Source organism: Amblyomma maculatum, chromosome 7 (assembly GCF_055883805.1).
Source record: "Amblyomma maculatum isolate TAMU_Amacu chromosome 7, ASM5588380v1, whole genome shotgun sequence".
NCBI classification, from domain to species: domain Eukaryota; kingdom Metazoa; phylum Arthropoda; class Arachnida; order Ixodida; family Ixodidae; genus Amblyomma; species Amblyomma maculatum.
Genome location: NC_139350.1, coordinates 139,823,078 through 139,842,887, shown reverse-complemented (window position 1 = coordinate 139,842,887; position 19,810 = coordinate 139,823,078).

Here is a 19,810-nt window from a genome sequence, read left to right as displayed (position 1 = left end):
AGCCCGACCACTTTTCGACGATCGCCGAAGCTTCCGCCGAACGAGTCCGACGACCTCTCGACGATCACAGAAGCTTACCTTCGACGCCGCAATTCGACACAACGAACGACGCTTCAGCCCGACGATCCCTAACACGCCGCGATTTGTCGACGGTGAGCTACCTTCCACCGAGATACCGATCGTCGTTGATAACCACCACACGACTGCCCTTGTAGTTACCGGCGCTGATTTTTGCGTTATGAGTCATGGCCTTGCTACCATCCTGTGAAAGGTTCTTACTCCTTGGCACGGAGCACCGATAAGGCCGCTCGAAGCGTGCGCCGCTCGCGTTGAGATTCGCCACGTAACTTTCTGGTGTTGCTTCGTTGTGCTAGCAGAGTGCTCCAAGGACCTGATTCTCGGCCTTAGAGAAAACGACGCAATCATCGACCTCCGTGACTTCATGTTGACTTTTTCCACTCACCGCGTAATTTCCGACGACGACACGCAGCACAGCGACGACTACACAGGCAGTCCAGTTTTCCGAGTCTGTGACGATCATGACCTCCACGCACTAGCTTGTTTGTTACAGTGCAGTGCGACAACCCTCTCGCCCTTCAAGGCCTCGCGGAAAGGAACGTGAATTTATTGTTGAGCCTACAAGTCTGCGTCGCTCGGCGGATCTTTGCCTTGAGTAATAAACGAACTGAACTGCTTTTAACGAACTTTAAAGCCGAATACCGCCATTTAACGCAAGGTACAGCCATCGCTTATTTTGATGAAGTCAGTGCGCCCTCCGCCCAGTGCGCTCTTTCGCTGGCCAACGAGAACCCTCCCTAGAGCACTGGACATACTGTTCAAGCTGACGTGAATCCTGCTTTGTCTCTTACCCAGAAACGCCGCCTTCAAGCAATTCTGGACACTTACCGTGACTGCTTTGCCATCACTTCCAAAGTGAAAGAGACGTCAGTAGCCAAACATCGAATTATAGTTGATTCCACCGAGCGCCCTATCCGCCAACACCCCTACCGAGTATCGCGAAAGAATGAGAGGCTATTCAGGCGCAGGTTGATGAAATGTTCCACGATGATGTGATCGAACCGTCCACGAGCCCATGGGCCTCACCAGTTGTGCTGGTCGATAAAAAGGACGGAACACTCAGATTCTGCGTCGACTATAGGAGGCTCAACAAAATTGCGAAGAAGGACTTCTACCCATTGCCTCGAATCGACGACTCGTTCGACCGACGCCGCCACGCCCGATACTTTTCATAGCTCGATCTACGCAGTGGGTACTGGCAGATTGAAGTCGATGAACGTGATCGAGAGAAGACCGCGCTCATTACTCCTGACGGACTGTACGAATTCAGGGTGCTTCCCTTCGGTTTGTGTTCCGCTCCAGCAATCTTTCAAAGAATGATGGAAACTGTCCTAGCCGGCCTGAAATGGCAGACATGCTTCGTCTACCTTGACAACGTTGTCAGTTTCTCTGCGTCCTACGAGGAGCACCTCAAACAATTGACGGCCGTGCTAAATGCCATCCGCGTGGCCGGGCTCTCACTAAAACCAGAAAAATGCCAGTTTGCATTCCAACAGCTGAAGTGTCTGGGTCACGTTGTGAGCGCTGAGGAAATTAGCCCTGATTCAGAGAAGACGGCTGCCGTAGCTGCTTTCCCGACCCCCACTGATAAAAGTTCCGTGAGCCAGTTCTTGGGCTTCTGTGCATATTACACGAGATTTGTGCGCGACTTCTCCCGGATAGCGGAATCATTGACTCGTCTAACAAAGGATGACCAGCCTCTCATCTGGGCCGACGAGCAGCAAAGGGCCTTCGAGGAGCTCCGCCAGCGCCTCCAAACAACGCCCGTACTTGGCCACGTCGACGAGGAGGTCGACACAAAATTGCATACCGACGCCAGTAGCGTTGGCCTCGGTGCAGTTCTCGTTCAGTGGCAAGATGGCGTTGAGCGGGTGATTGCTTACGCCAGCCGCACCCTGTTTCATTCCGAAGCGAATTATTCTACTACCGAAAAGGAGTGCCTTGCAGTTGTGTGGACGGTAACACAATTTCGGCCGTAATTGTATGGTCAGCCGTTTACAGTGGTCAGAGACCACCACTCACTCTGTTGGTTAGCGAACCTTAAAGGTCCTTCAGGCCGGTTAGCCCGCTGGAGTCTCCGCTTACAGGAGTTCGACGTCACTGTTGTGTACAAGGCCGGCAAAAAACACAGTGACGCTGATTGTCTATCCCGAGACCCTATCCCGTGTTCTTCAATTGAAACAGATGACTCCGTTTTTCTCGGCGCTCTCACGACGCCAGATCTCGCTCAACAACAGCGAGACGGCACCGAACTGCGGCCCCTCATCGATTACCTAGATGGAACCGCCTCATCGCCGCCTCGCCTTTTCACGCGTGGCCTGTCATATTACTGCTTGGGTGACGGTGTCCTCTACAAGAAAAACTACGCTTCCCCAGACATTATGTATCTGCTGGTAGTCCCAACGCCGCTCCGTACCGACGTTTTGCAGGCATGCCACGACGAGCTTTCTGCCGGACATCTCGGTTTTTCTCGCACTTTGGCACGAGTACGGCAAATGTACTACTGGTCCAAGCTTGCCGCTATTGTTCAGCGCTATGTTAGGACGTGCTGTGATTGCCAACGTCGGAAGATACCACCTGTCAAGCCGACCGGCCTGCTGCAGCCTATTGTTCCTCCGCGAGTACCTTTTCACCAAGTCGATATGGACTTGCTCGGGCCATTTCCTACGTCATCGTCGGGCAACCGGTACATTATAGTCACAACTGATTATCTTACCCGTTATTGTGAAACGAAAGCTCTTCCCAGCGGCCCGTCTACTGATATTGCGAACTTTTTCTTGTTTAATCTAGTCCTTCGTCACGGTGCCCCTGCGATCGTTTTAACTGACAGAGGCACGACATTTACTTCAGCTCTAACCCAGGAAGTGATGCGGCTCGGTGGCACTTGTCATCGCAGAACAACAGCTTACCATCCTCAGACGAATGGTTTTACTGAGCGACTCAATAAGACCATCGGCGATATGTTTTCTATGTACGTCAACGAAGACCATAAGAACTGGGACCAGATACTACCGTATGCAAACATTATCCTCATTCACAAGAAAGGGGACTCTAAGGACCTTAAAAATTACAGACCAATCAGCTTACTGTCTGTTACGTACAAGGTATTTACTAAGGTAATCGCTAATAGAATCAGGACAACCTTAGACTTCAATCAAGCAAAGGATCAAGCAGGGTTTCGGAAACAGTACTCTACTATCGATCATATTCATACCATCAATCAGGTGATAGAAAAATGCTCGGAATATAACCAGCCCTTATACATAGCATTCATTGATTACGAAAAAGCATTTGACTCAGTTGAAACATCGGCGGTGATGCAGGCATTGCGAAATCAGGGGGTAGACGAGCCGTACGTGAAAGTACTGGAAGATATATACAGTGGCTGCACAGCAACCATAGTTCTGTATAAAGAAAGTAACAAAATTCCCATAAAGAAAGGTGTTAGGCAAGGAGACACAATCTCCCCAGTACTATTCACGGCGTGTTTAGAGGAAGTATTCAGAGACTTGGAATGGGAGCAGTTAGGGATAAGGGTAGATGGAGAATACCTCAGTAATCTGCGATTTGCTGATGACATTGCCTTGCTAAGCAACTCGGGGGATGAACTGCAAATAATGATTGATGACCTAGACAGGAAAAGTAGAAAGGTAGGCTTGAAAATCAATATGCAGAAGACTAAGATAATGTTCAACAGCCTCGGGAAGGAACAGCAGTTTACATTAGGTAGCGAAATACTGGAAGTAGTAGGGGAATATGTCTACTTAGGACAGGTAGTAACCGCAGATCCGGACCATGAAAAGGAAATAACAAGAAGAATAAGATTGGGATGGAGCGCATTTGGCAAGCACTCGCAGATTATGACTAGCAGCTTACCGGTATCGCTCAAGAGGAAAGTATACAACAGTTGCATCTTGCCTGTACTCACCTATGGGGCTGAAACGTGGAGGCTCACCAAGAGAGTTCTACATAAGTTGAGGACAACCCAGAGGGCTATGGAACGAAAAATGGTAGGGGTAACATTAAGAGATAGAAAGCGTGCAGAGTGGGTCAGAGAAATAACTCAAGTTACCGACATTCTAGTGGAAATTAAGAAGAAGAAATGGACATGGGCAGGACATGTAGTGCGAAGAGAGGATAACCGATGGTCGCTGAGGGTAACAAACTGGATTCCAAGGGAAGGAAAGCGTAGCAGGGGGCGACAGAAAGTTAGGTGGGCGGATGAGATTAAGAAGTTCGCAGGGGTCAAGTGGATGCAGCTAGCACAGAACCGGGTTAAGTGGAGAAATATGGGAGAGGCCTTCGCCCTGCTGTGGGTATAATCAGGCTGATGATGATGATGATGACTACCGTATGAAACATTTGCGTATAACACCGCAGTCCAGGAAACGACCCGCTTCACACCGTTTAGTTTGGTGTGCGGTCGCGAAGCTGTCACCATGCTGGACGAAATGCTACTGCCAGATGTTGTCCACCCATCGATTGCAAGTGCTGACCGATTCGTGCAGCATGTCGATGCCGCTCGACAGCTGGCTAGACTGAGAGCCCGGACACAGCAAGCTAAAGATGCCCGACGTTATAACCTACATCACAGGGAGGTAGTTTACAACCCTGGCGATCAGGTTTGGGTGTGAACACCCGTTCGCCAGCAGGGTCGCTCAGAGAAGCTTCTGCGCCACTACTTCGGCCCGAACGAAGTACAACGCAAACTCAGCGGCGTCACCTACGAAGTGATCCCGCAAGAAACTGTTCGCTCATCCCGACGGCAAGCACAATCAGAAGTCGTACATGTCGCCAGGATGAAGCCCTTCTACTCGCTAGGTCAAGCTACATGTGTCTTTTTTTGCTTCCTTTAACTGCTTTATGTGAACGCGGCATCCTCGCAGACTACGGTTATCCTCGACCTCGCCACTCGGCATCGGGACGATGCCTTTTCCACCGTGAGGGGAAATGCCGCAATGTTTAAAGGGGTCGTGAAACGAAAATGTAGCTGCCCAGTTGCAATTTTCCTTGTTTCAGTAAACATTAGGTATGCCAATTCCAAAATATCTCGTCGAAATATTGCTTCTGCATTTAATAATACCATTCTGAAATCACAGCATTTTTGCGTTCCTGAAGCGACCATGCGACCCTGTAGGCCGGAATTAGAAGTACTCGCCTACGTCATGTTTAGCCGTTTGGAAACGCAGATATAATCATTATTTCCCATACAATAATAGTTTTCTGTTAAAGTTAGCAAATAAAAATATAGTATATCAATTATTCGCTCACGCAAACGCATTTCTTCAACATGTCACGTGACGCGCGGTCGGCGGCGGCGGCGGAGGAGGACGGGTGGTGTCTGCTTCTCGCTGCGCTCTGGAACAGAGCGAGAGGTGACGCTCAAGTTCAGATTTTCGGTAACGACGACTATACCTCGCTCCGCCGGGTACTCCAAATGACAATGGTTCCAATCTTATTTGTTGTTGTTGTTTTCTTTTTTTTTTGTGAACATTCGTGATGGAGCACAACGTCTTGAGCAGTCTCATACCACCGGTACAACTTGGTTGTGCGGCCGCTGCTGTAATTTTTTTTTTGTTCTTGGCGTCATTAAAGATACGATGTAAATACGGTTTCAGGTCAAAGAAATCGAGAAGTGTGTTCAATCCGAGTGGTAGGTGGAGTGTTTCAGGAGCGGGCGCCGCGGCGCGTACTCGTATATTAATTGCTCGCCTCCGCGCTGCATCATTGAGAATAGCGTGTCGAGCTTCGCTTCCTTTATTTCGGCTGGATGACCTGAACTATGGCACTACACGGAAAGCCGGAAACAGAAAAAAAAAAAGAAAAAAAAAGGTTGGTACAATGTACTTGGGTGGCCCTTTCACCCAACGCGTTGTCGCAGCTTTGCTCCCCCACCTTCCCGACGCCTCTTTCGTAACCTTTCTAAAAATACAACGTCTACAGTGCTCAGACTTCGCCAATTTTTCCTGACAACGTTAGGTTCTGGGTTTAGGCGTGTTGTGCGGGTTTGAGTGCTCGCTATGCCAACCGTGTGCGTCGCGAGATTGCAGCACGGCTTCTCCGAGTGGAAGTAACGTTCGCTTTCACAAGTTTTGGTACATCGATTGGGTTCATGTGTTCGTACTACTTTCTACTGGAAGTCCTGAATGAACCTCGGCGTCATTCAAAGCCTCGGCATGGACCGGAAACGAAGAAAGCTCACCTCAAACGATGCGTCGTACAGACGCAAAACCGCTGGCCCAGTGCATTGGCAAAAAAAAATGTAGGTCGCGTGATAAAGGCAGTAAAAGTAGTTGCGATTTGTAGCCTTACAGATATGCCTTTTGAGAACTACTCGACTGGCAGAAGCCACCAGTTCTATTTGATTGTTTCCTGCCAGACTGCCCTCATAGCAGTAATATGCGCATTTTGGATTTTTTTTTTATTTTGAACGATACCGTGAGGCCAGCACAACAGGTGCCCCTACCAGCATATCGTACCACCCAGAACAGGACCCTTGGTTCCACTTTGATCACGTTCTTTCCACAGCACTCACCTAGTCCCATAGAACCTGATGAAGACTCCGAAGAGGAGGATCATGTTGAGCAGAGCTCAGAATCCTTCACATCATTTAAAATACATTTCTAGGGTAAAAATTGTTCACCTGAAAAGCTCATACGCCCCATGTCCTTGCATTACGATGGTGTGATTACTAGATCAACCATCCAGAAGAAATGCATTCACGCAAGTGTTATTGATTGGAAAGGCGAATAGATTGGCTTAAAAGTTTAATATCTGACCTGCTACTCTGTACAGGGAAAGAGAAAGAGAACAAAGAGGGTCGTGACTTGATTAAAATATATGCAGGAATAGTAACTTGCACCACAGTCACGAGTCAAGTCCTGTGTCATGCAAGAAGCAGCAGAAAGCCTACACTGCCTGTAGAGCTTTCCATTTCTGGCCAACCGGCCAATAAGTCCTCTGAGAGAGGCCTGTTGCCAAAACACTTCAAAGAAGTAACTCGAGTTATTGTTTTGCACGCATATACTGGGACACACCACTAGTACACGCTCCACAGTCTCCATAATGTCACATGTGGAACATTCTGGGCAGTCCGCCTGTCCAATTAAGTATAAATATTTGTGTGTGGAACCACATTTAGATGCAGTCTATGGAGAAAGCATGCATAATGGCATATAATTGGCAAGTGGGTATGGATCCACTAAAGCACTACCTTGTGGCCTTGAGCACAAGTAGATATAAGGAACTCAGTGATGTGTAGTGCCAAAGGCTGGTAAGGGTGTGGTGTAGAAAACTTCCAAAAAATTGTAATGCAGGCTTTGAAACTGTGAATGCACACCACTTCTGAAGTGGTTTCCCACAGATGTGGAAAGCTTCTTACCAAGGGGCCACAAGCTCAGCAGCGATTGTGGAGAATTATGCCCTAAAAAAAAAAAAAAGAGTCATGTTCTGAGCGGTATCACCACAATTGTAGGTGACGCTTGTGGTGATACAGATCTGTGTATACATGGATAGAGTTGTAATGTTATCACCAGATGTATGTCAGATTAAGTTGCTTGAATCTACTAATCGGTACCATGGATTTTTTCAGTATCCTGAGAGCATGCAAATGCACCAAAGGTTGAGTCATTACACACAGAGGTTGGGTGGGGTGGCATGGGAAGTCGTAGCGTGATAGCATTTGTAATTAATGGCAGCGAAGTGTACGTGAAAAACTGCTGTTCAGCTGCTCGTCATCAGTGGGTGGCAACGGTGTTGTGCAAGTAGTCGTAAATACACACAAAGTGGTTCGTGTGACAATTATGTAGATATTGGGCAGGCACGTGACATTCTGAAGTAACAGCGCAAAACGTGGATGGGAGCACAAGACGAGAAGACGACACAATGTCTCATCGTCTTGTGCTTCCGTCCACATTTTGCGTTGTTACCTCAGGATGGAAAACCAACAAGCCCAACCTGCTATTCTGGCTAACATGCCATTGTTTGAGGTGCATTGCGGCAGCCAAGGTTTATCCCAAGCACCTGCACTTCTATGTACATGTTAAAGAGTACTGGGAGTGGTGCTCATATGGGTGTGTACCATTTTCCTGGCTCGGGCGATCAGATTGCAAGCGGGCTAGCACACACAGCCCAAAGCACATGTAGCAGAAGTTTGGACTGTCGAACCGCGAAATCTTCAGTTCAAATCCTTCCCTTATAATTTTCAATTTGTATGAGTATCATACAGTCTGTGCTTGTATGTTTAAATTGCGAAGGTGTGCATATCACCTGCTCTCCTGACCAACCTCACTCTGCATAAGTATTCACCAAGCAGTTTTCGTTTCATAAAAAGGCTTTCACAATATTCAGCGACAAAAGCAGCTACTCAGACAGCATCAGTGTAGCATTCTTGAAGCTTCGCAAATCTGTGGTTACATTGTTTACTAGCAAAACATTGCACGGTATGTAGATATGTGCACTAGGACGCATAAGATGCCGTGACAATGTGGGCTGCCCTTACGTCTACAGCTGCCCTTTAATCCTGTTACATTCTAGCCTGCAGTGAATTCAGCAGCAAAAGATATCACAATTAAATCATCCCAACTTTATATTCCCAGATTTGACCCCAGCACCGACGAAGTTCATTGTACTGTATTACCAGCATTTTGGTGGCATATTCAACCAGCAGGCCAATTAACTCAACGTCATGCAGGTTCTAGTGCAAATGTTTCCAAGCAAACTACGGGTATCATCAACGAAGGAGGCTTTACTATACATACCTTTTCAGCACGCTGTTTTATGACTGGTTAAAAGTCTGGTGCATTTCAAAGTATAAGGCACATATTATTGTATGCATGTCTACGGATAGCAGATTATGTTGGCTTGCTTCTGAATGAGACTGCAAAATGCTGCAAACAGTGGCCACCTTTCAAAGCAACTTTTGCAGAAAACCGTTTGATTTTTCTATTCCCCATGAGCCACTATTTTTCGAGGCCGTGTAAAGGTGAACGCGGCAACTAGACAATCTAGGTTTGTCAGTGCCACAAGGACCACCACTTTGTACTACATTTGGGCATTTAAAGAGAGACGTGTTGCTTCAAATTAATTTATTGGTTGGCCGCAGGTTCATCAGTGCATACAAAATTTTTAGGCTAGAAGGAAGTTGACCTAGAGCAAGACATCTTTTATTCATGCTTCTTCGCTGTCTTCCTCTTTCCTAAATATACAAATGTGTATATACAGCTTCACAATCATGATGTGTTGAGGTCACTGCTAAATAAAAAAAAATGCATCCGACAAAGGTATAGTTAGAGATTGAGTACACAAAATTCATTCTAAGTGAGCCTGTACATGTCTTGCAGATTCCATGGGAAGGCAAGTATAGCAGGGGGCAGCAGAAACTCAGGCAGGCAGGTGAGATTAAAAAGTTTGCGGGGATGAGATGGATGCAGCTGACAGAGGATCGGGTTATTTGGATAGATATGGGAGAGGCATCTATACAAGCATGTATATACACAGCTGCACAATTATGATCCATTTGCGGTCAGTGCTAAAAAGAATTCCACCCATCAAAGGTATAGGTGGGGAGTGAGTACCCAAAATTCATTCTAAGTGAGCCTATATATGTCTTGTAGATTCCAAGGGAAGGCAAGCGTAGCAGAGGGCGGCAGAAATTCGGGCAGACAGATGAGATTAGGAAGTCTGCGGGGATCATATGAATGCAGCTGACAGATGATCGGGTTATTTGAATGGATATGAGAGAGGTATCTATTATGATGCATCCCCCATTATGATGTATCTGCGGTCAGTTCCAAAAAAAGAAAAATTCTACCCGTCAAAGGTAAAGGAAGGGAGTGAGTACACAAAATTCATTCTAAGTGAGCCTATATATGTCTTTTAGATTCCAAGGGAAGGAAAGTGTAGCAGGGGGCGGCAGAAACTCGGGCAAGCAGATGAAATTAGGAAGTTTGCGAGAATCACGCACCTGGCACAGGAGCGGGTTATTCGGATGGATATGGGAGAGGCATTTGCCCAGCAGTGGGTGCAGTCAGGCTAGTGATATCAACAAGACTAACAACTGGATGAGTTGGTACTGATTCATCTTAAAACCAGCCAGAAGACGAAGCACGTGAGAGGAGCACAAGACAAAGTTTGACTAACAACTGAAATGTTACTGAAGGAAAGAGGCAAAAGAAGATTCGCACAGAAATGCACGTGCACGAAAAACCCCCAAAGCAGTGAAAGCGTGGAAAGCAGAAAGGGTCTAAAAAATCATCTAAAAAAAGCAAATTCCTTATGGTCAAGAACCACTCGTTAATTACAAAAGAGAAGCCACAGATCCAAATCCAAAGGCACACTATACTGCAAAGGCTAAGGACGTGTGTGTGGCTAAGAAATCAGTCAACAGTCTTTTGGGGCCTTTTTTACATGTGCATCTCTGTGCAAGTCTTCCTTTGCCTCTATCCTTTAGCAAAATTCCAGTTATTAGTCCAACTGTCCTGCAATTCTCTCTTCTCATGTTTTCCAGCTTGTTTCAGAATGAATAAGGTGATGACTGGAAACCAGTGTTACTGTCAGATGGAAACCTTTCCCTTATTTGGCTTGCATCACAAATAGGGAGGACTTTACTGTGATGTCTGCCGAGGCATCCCCAAAGCCAGTGCGCAAGCTGGCTGTAGCAGATGTAGCGGTGCCTCCTGTTGACAAGAGAAAAAGCAATATTCACTTTTCAGCATAGCAAAATGAAAATATGGTTTAGGTCTTTTACAAATTTGAAAGTTATTCATGCATCTGTACAATTAATTCCCGTCTAACAGAAGCTGTACAGTGTAACTTTCACTGTCAATTTATTCTCCCTGGAAGTATGGCAAACTTTGAATTCTGTTGCAGGTGATTGAGAGAGAATGAGACCCACCCAATATTAGAACTCCAGTGCAACCACAATTTGTTACTGCAGCAAAGTAATGCCTGAAGGCAATGCAGCTTTTGACTGACAAAACCTGGTAGTCGTCTTACACCCTCTATACTAGTGTTGTGGCCGATGTCAATGTCCACGCTGATATCATCCGCATAGCACAAAGATGTTAAGTATGCGACTTATGCATTAAGCAGCTCTGTGCATGGAGTCATTCTATTCGAAGGAGCCATAAACTACAAGTCCACTTCTGTCAACGGTTCTCAGTTTTCCCACAACACGCCACGTGCCAAACTTTCTGCAAGTGCCGCAAAACTACTCTATAACTTCATTTGCTAACTGTAAAATTTCCAACACTTACTCAAGCTGTGGAAGTTTCAGTGTACTGGCCTTTGGAAGAATGTCTTTCTTTTTTTTTTTTTGTTGTCACATTTCAGCACATGTAAAATGTTAGTGTCAAAGCATTTTGGAGAGGTTTACTGTGTGGAGGTGTTGATGATGGTATCAGTGAAGCCAGACAATTTTTTTAATTATATTTGCACACTATACAACACTCACCTAATGCAAGTGGGTAAAAAAAAAAAAACTAGCAAATAAAACTTTGAGTGCTGGTATGGTGATTGTTCTGGCAGCAAGTGGGGACAGGCTATAACAAAAGTTGTCGGGCTAGTTAGGGATCGTCTGCAGAAGCCAGTACTGCTCTGTGTGTTTTTCTCTTCTGTGTCGTTTTTTAGAGCATCTTCCCACGGCTTCTGCAGGAGACAGGCTACTTCATTGCATGCAATTTCACTTAGCACAGAGTCCTCCGAAATGAGATTGCTTTTTACTTATTTACTGCATTTCTTGTGGCATTCCTTATGTATTCATGTTTTGAAGTGCTGCACTTGCTGAAGGTCATACCTGGCTAATAAAACAGGCAAATGTGTCCGGACAGCGTTTTTTTTTTTTTTTTTTTTTTTTGCCGTTGCTTCACATCAATGTGCATGCCTTTTTCCATTTAGCAAGTTCACACTATCAGATGATGCGTGTTTTCTCATTTACTCGTGCATGGAATTAAGCAAACCAGTAATTTGCATGGTGAAACGTCATGCTCATGCGCACCTTCTACGAAAACAAGAAAAATATGAAAACCAGCGATGTTGTGTTCGCGCTAACGTGGCGCAATATCGACACTGTAGACAGTGTCAATGATCGCAAGTAAGTAACGTTAAAGGGGAAGCTTTCTTTTATTAACACTGCATTCCGCAATAGATTTCATTACAGCATTTCTTGCTCGAGAAAATGAAAAACAGGTGGCCGCTTGTTCAAGCTATGTCGCCTTTCGCTCAAGGTTCTTACCTTGTGTTCTCGACTAGCAGTTCATGATCAAGAAGCATTTGGAGTAAATGCGGATGATCTGTAACACCCAGACGGCTGCTTCAACTACGTAGTCGCCGCCGGGATCTCGCCAGATGCTCTCAAGAGCAGTCGGCATCGGCACGCACCGCCCGCAGCTGCACCTGTTCGAAAGCTTCGGTTAGCGATTGCGCACTCTCGCAACGGTCAAACGTAGGCTAGGCTGCAAGACTCGGACATACATACCATTGCGTAGTTCCGAAACGGCTGGGATCGGGAGGCTGACGGTCGGGGCAAGCCGGAGTTGTGCCGCGGTTACCGCGGCCTCTCGACACAAGTGTTACTGTACCGGACGCTCGCAGGCTCCATCTTCGCCGACCTGGCACCCGAAAAGTTGCGTCGGCGTAAGGCTCAAAGCCCACGATGTAACCATGTTTTAACAGTAGCGACTATATTCTAGTTCACTGTAGCAGCACAGCGACGCTGGAACCCACGGAAGAACCTAGGCGTCAGCCATACTAAAAAACCCCGTGTGAGCTTAGAGTAGGGCACAATTAGAACACCTAAAATACACCGAGCTCGGTCAACTTTGGCTCAGCAGGCTCCGGCAACGGGAGCTTCTCATTGGCTTAGCGTTATGACGTATCTGTTGAGTTGAGGAGGACGCCCGCTAGGAAACCGAAATTCTGTTTTTGTCGCTGTTAAATCAACGCGGGCGATGAAACGAATCGAGGTATATTATATGATACAGGACAAGGATTCCAGTTAACCAAGCCGTGCAAAATTTCCGGAAAACGTTTCACGACCCCTTTAAAGCCCCTCAATAAACTAAAAGTAGCGCCATCTCCTCTCTCCTCCTCCGGCGGCGCCGCTCCTCCTCTCGCATTTCGACCGTGGCTCCACCTACGGGGTGCGCAACTAGCGCGCGCTCTCCGGAGCAGGCGCCCTTCACAGCCTTCTCGATCAGCGCCGCGCGTGCGCCGATCGAGGCGGCCGTGCGCCGGGTCTCACCAGAGCCTTGCATTTTGTCGCAATGTGTTCAGGTTAAAATATTACTCACTGCTGAAACATAATTACCGAATGTTGACAGGGATTTCCCGCCAGAATAGTTTCAGCTGTGAGCGTGTTACACCACATGTACGCGATTTCGGCGTTGGTTCAACTCGCCGTCATCTCCGTGTGTCCGTAGGTCGTCACAGTTGGCCACTCAGCGGCATGCTTTATAAAATTTGTAACTAGGCGGCGGACAGGAACAATTTTGGAACAGTCTGTGTATGGTTTCTTCGCAGCGTTGACTGGATTGCGAGCTGCCAGTAAACTTGAGAAGTGTGGCAGCAGCTGTCTTCCATGTATTTTTTCAACTTCAGCTGCAGATCAAATTAACTATAGGCGGCGGAAGCTGCAGTCTGTGTGGAGTCGTTGCAGCTTTGATTGACTTGTGAGCTACCGGTAAACTTGGGGAGGGAGGTAGCAGTTATTTTTTTTATATTTGGCGTTGAGACGATGCCGTGTTCAGCTGCCATGGTGTGTCATCATACGTACACGATTTTGGCGTCGATTTAACTCGCCTTCACCTCCTTGAGCCCGTTAGCCGTTGACAAAAGTGCGCAACATGCTTGAAAAAAAAATTAACTAGGCTGCGGAAGCTGCAGTCTGTGTGGTTTCTTTGCAGGTTGGACTGAATTGTAATCTACCGCGAAACTTGAGAAGCGTGGTAGCAGTTTTCTTTTTTATATTTTGCGCTGAAACGGTTCCGTTTTCAACTGTCAGTGCGTGACACCATTTGTGCGCGATGTCTGCGTTGGTTGAACTCGCCTTCACCACCGTGCTTCTATCAGCCGCCGGCCAAAGAGCGCAACATGCTTGAAAAAAAAATTAAATAGCCAGCGGGAACGATTTAGTAGCAGTCCGCGTGGCAGCAAAACACAGGGCGATATGTGCCGCGCGCGCGCCGCCCGTCCCGCTGGAAAGGAGGAAGCTGCACGCCCAGCAAAAAAAAAAAAAAGCGCGCGCGCGCACGTGACGGCGCTCGGCCAATGAGAGGGTCGAACGACGAAGGAGAGCGCAGGAGAGGAGGCGGGCGGCAAACTTCACATGTTGGCGCTACTTTTAGTTTATTGAGGGGTTTTAGCAATGTTATCCTACTGGCGCCGCCATGTGGCGAGCTCGGGAGACTGGCACGCGCTCTTTTTCTTCGCTCTCGGTGCTCGCCCGCCAGTCGGATCCGTGCCTTCTTTTACCGGTGCCTTTGCGTAGCTGAAAGTAAACCAGCCTACCTAGTTTTACTGGCTTCTGTGAAAATATGCCCTAACGCAATAAATCCCGCTTGGGTAAACGAAAAATTATCGTTTCATTTCGGCTCTGATTTGAAGGGTATGATCAACGCGGTATCAATAATGACTCCTCTTCGTGGGTTCTGTTCGCCTACATGCAGTCTTTCTCACTTAATTACTAATCACTTAATGTGTGCCTCTAATATCTCACACATTCTTATTAGTATACAGTTCTCAAGCTACTATGTTATCCAGATAGCGGTCGTAAGGGGCCACCAGACTCAGTTATAAAGCCCCGCTTCAGCCAAACTGCGTGAATGTTCTACCAGCATGCATGATCTCGGAGTAGCTTCCCGACGTAGCATCCCAGAGCACTGGAAGGCTGGTTCCTATTCAGCCTTCCCACCTCAAATGAGCAGGAGGAATTGGCAGCTCTCCTTCCCCTTTGGGACGGCATGTGGCGTCGTTACGTCACGGAACCCATCGAAAAACCAGTGCTCAGCATGCGACCGGTTAACTACAGCCTGAAAGAGCTATGCCCGCGATTTCTCGCTCACAACACGACAACGCCGTGGCTAGGTTTCCTACAAAATGGCGGTTTTAACGCTATGGCGTAAGAAAAAAATGACAGCTGAGCTAAGCTCATCGGCTCAGAGGCCGAGAGGTCCAGCGTGGGAGGCTCGTTTCTTTGGCGTCGCTGTGCAAAACGTGCACACTCGGCCCAGTTCCGCATGCGGTCTTCGGCTGGATCGTGTCTGGCGGATGAAAGCGACAATAAAGTTGAGAACAATACATTGTCACGGGCTAAGGTATCTGGGCGGCCTATCTATCTTTTATAACAGATATCTGTAAACAATGAAAAAAAAAAAAAACTCACCCCATGTACGCATTAAAAATAGTATTGTTCGTCCCTGCGGTAGTCGCAGGTCTTCCATGGCACTTGGTGTTACATCCAAAGCCTTCACTGAATATTTCCCAGATTTTTTGCACAATCTGCAGTGAAGAAATGCGAATGCGTGAGCGTTGCTGCTGCACACGGTGCATATCGCGCCCTTTATTTGTGGAACACAACAAGCGTTACGCTGGAAACATCATTCACTGGCGTTATATAATTGATTCACAGGATAGGAAAGGCGTAGTATCTGTTACTCGCGGAATCTCGGGGACAGATTTCGTCGATGCGAGGTGTTCGCCATGATTTACGTATATTTGATAATGCATTTTAATGTATTCCAAAAGTCAGGCAATAAATTAAAAAAAAATATCGAAAGGCTTTTCGTTAATAATTGGTTCTCAGGGACGGAAAGCTGCACCATCTGTAATTCTTGTTAAGAAGAAAGCCTCTGAGCTTATAGAAAGAAATCCCGTGCGCGAGAGTTGTGCGTGATCTGTGCGTCAATTTTGTTTATTGCCAACCTCAAAATTTGATTTTACATACACAAAGTAAAACGCGACAAAAACACCACCAAAACATTTGCTTAGGCTAGTTGATTCATGGCTATATGGCGAAAGAACAGCACGAAACAAACGAGGACAAAGAAACATGCAAACAGAGCACCGTCTTATATTTCCTTGTTTCTGCGTTCTTGTTTCGCGCAGTTCTTTTGCCATTTATACACATAACATGGGTTAAAAACCACACATCGATTCTGTCCATGGTATCTGTGCGCTGATGTGTCACTTGCTAATACCGATTGTATGAAGAAAGAAATTAGCTGTCAATCATCCTGATGGCGTCATATGAAAAATAAAAACCTGTCTCCATAGGGAACCGAACCTCCATCCCTCGGACCCCCCGCCGAACGCTTTAACCAACGGTGCCAGACCCAGAACCGTGAAACGCACACCCCAATTTTCTGTGTCTACCATGAGACGGTAGTAGCGAAGAAAATGACACTGCAAGTAGTGAAGAAGGAGAGGAACAGGCAAACGATGAGGGGCAAGTCATAGGAGAGGAAGGGCAGGCTTTTATGAGCCCTCTAGTTTTTTTTCTGAGGGCACCTGAAATCTTATTTGGGTACCATCGAGCCCACACGTTGGTGACCGATTTTTCGCGTAATGGGACCAGTAAAGCTTCCGCTTTAAAATACACTTTACCCATTATCAATCGAGAAGGCATGTGAAATGAAACGCAGCAGAACTATTTGGATTTCTTCCTTTCACTTTCTTACCTCCACGTGGTGGCATTTCGACTAGTCAAAACCGGAGGTGTGCTTCACGCAGCATGAGTAATAGATGCCTATCGCGTACTACTCCGTCGAACTTAATTCGGAGATTTCTTGCGGATGCCGCAATAGGTGGCGAGTAATGATCTGCAGTTGCAAGTTTCATCCTTGCGTAGCTCGTGAAAGTGGTTACGCCCAGTGAGTAATTGAAATTCCGTATTTCTAAACGTGCCTCCATCCCTTATTCTATCCGTTGTTGGCATAGGGGAACAACGCAACGACGGCTATTGTTACTTTTAAGCACTCGTTTAACAGGGCTTCCGACATAATAATTAGAGCGCAGGTCTTGTGCGCATGCCCGGTGGTTCAGCCGCGTCGCCGTTGGTACCGTTGCCGGTGTAACCGCGCAAAATGGAGTCGCAGGTCACGAGAGTCACAAGCCAAAGGAAAGTTCTCAGAAGTGTAGGAAAAGCAGCGAGCATAAGAGGAACGCACTCTCGACCGCTGTGTAATTTTGATTTGTCAACGGTAGAGTTCAACACCTTCTTCTTTCTCCTCCTTTGTCATGTGTCAGCTAGTTTAAGGGTGATTTCGGTTCAAAGCGTTTTCTGAACGTTACTTAAAAGATAACGCACGTGAATGAAAAGCGTTAGATAACTTCGATTCTGTTAACTGCATTGTGTCATTGTTGCTGCATCCTAACATACGAAGTTGCCGTCTGGTTGTGTTCAAGCCTGGTTTTACGGCTAATTAGATTCAAAAGCAATCCATGAACGCAACCTAAAAGGGAACACACCCTGAGGAATGTGGTTTAATGCTTATTGTAAAATGTGAATAAAAATTATCACAAATGCGATTCGAACCATTGTCTTCTCCATTCAAAACTGTAGAGCTACTCTATAGCGCCACACTAGCAACAGAAGCAGGGCGTCTTAATTGGTAATCTTATTCGATTTCATAAAATTTCAGCTTTTTCTCGCTAGGTGATGCTGCTGAGTGGACCCTAGCGTTGAGAGAACGGCATCACACTGTGTCGCTCGTTGAAGGCTCATCTTTATCTTCTAATGAGAAATTCTCTGTGATTCATGAGAAGAATAAAGAGTTCTTTGTAACTACAAGTGTACACACACACACACACACACACACACACACACACACACACACACACACACACACACACACACACACACACACACACACACACACACACACACACACACACACACACACACACACACACACACACACACACACACACACACACACACACACACACACACACACACACACACACACACACACACACACACACACACACACACACACACACACACACACACACACACACACACACACACACACACACACACACACACACACACACACACACGCACGCACTCGCGCGCACACACACACACACACACACGCACGCACGCACGCGCACACACACACACACACACATATATATATATATATATATATATATATAGATGTATACGTGCATACGTATCCCTCAATCTTAGCCTCGGTATATCGCAAAAAAATTAAATAGGCTCATTCAAATTTCGCAATAGGGCGTTCATCGTCCATACAATCTTTTTTTTACCCAAGAACTCACAAAGCTCTTAAATATGCCCACCAACAGCGCACAGAAGGATAAGGACGCGGTATCGCATGCCTATCTTCTTCCACCAAGCATGGCCTCGAATTCGTGAGAAATGCAAGTGCCGCTGCTAACTTTATAAAGAACTAGAAAAATATTTAACGCGCTAAAAGGGTACTAATAGTAGCGGTAAATGAGCTGTTCCTGCTATTACCATCTCGCCGCGGTTCCTTAGCGGCTATCGCGCTCGTCTTTTGAATCCAAAGTGTTCGATTCAGGCCGGGGTTCGATTCAGACCGGGATTAGGTTCAAGCTGTGACATCCGCTTTCCAAGGAAGCCGAAAAGCAAGGCTTCCGTGTACCGTGCGATATCAGTGCACGTACTGGACTGTCCTAAGAATTCCCGGTGGTCGAAGGTTTCGGAGGCCTCTGGTGCGTTTCTGTCCTCGTGTCGAGGCAGACGCGAGAGACACAAGGCAAATGTCTGAGCCCCAAAACGAGGAAGCCCTGTTTGTTGTCCGCAAACCTTTTTTATATCCGGCCGGGTGGTGACGTCGCCAGTCGGCATTAACGGCGCTCTCGACTAGAAACAGGGCGTCGATTAGATGCAGAGCGCGTTAAGCGGGACGCTCTGGTTGCGCTCGACGCATCGCAACACCCTCTTCTACAGCGTCCCTTATAGCTTGAGTCAAATCGCGATATTACACGGCAAACCTAACCAAACCTACTAGTACCCGTACAAACTCTATCTCCTTGTTGCTTGTCACGAAAATAAAGACATTTTACATATTACAGACATTCTACCCCCTCATGCTGTAAAATGCACTATTAAAGCTTATTTTAGACTCGGTTTTAATCTTTACTGAGATGTTCGAATTTGTAGCGAAATCAAGGAAGCCAAAATAGTTTAGGTTTGCTCACGTTGCTGAGCGTGCTAGATGAAAGTAATACAGGAAAAGGATTTTTAAGAACTATGACGTATGAGACGCGTGAGAATCCTGCGATTATAGACTTTTAAAACATTACGCGCCTCAATCACATTTAAATGTTGTCAGGCAATCAGAAATCTGGACGAATTTGTTTTCGAACCCAGAGGGGCTCAGGGCGCAAAGAAAATGCCCATCGTAGTAAAAGCACGGCTCTCGCATCCAGACAGAAGACGTTGTGTAACAAAACACAATTATGTATTTAATCGTAACATCTATGGAAATGCGGTCGATGAGAAAAGCGTTCTTGTCAAAGTCCAGTCCAGGGAGATTGGTCTGCGCATTCGGCTTATGGTGAACATGATTTCTTCACGCATCCGGGGTTGCCAATCTTCGATGTCTTTGCATATTCCTTATACGACAGTGCATACCCTTGAGCTTAAAGCCATTTTTGCGCAGGGAAGAGCACTGCTAGTGTTGAAGATTGGGTATAGCAGTTCCTGGTGTCTGGTACTGCTCTGTGTCTTCTGTAATGC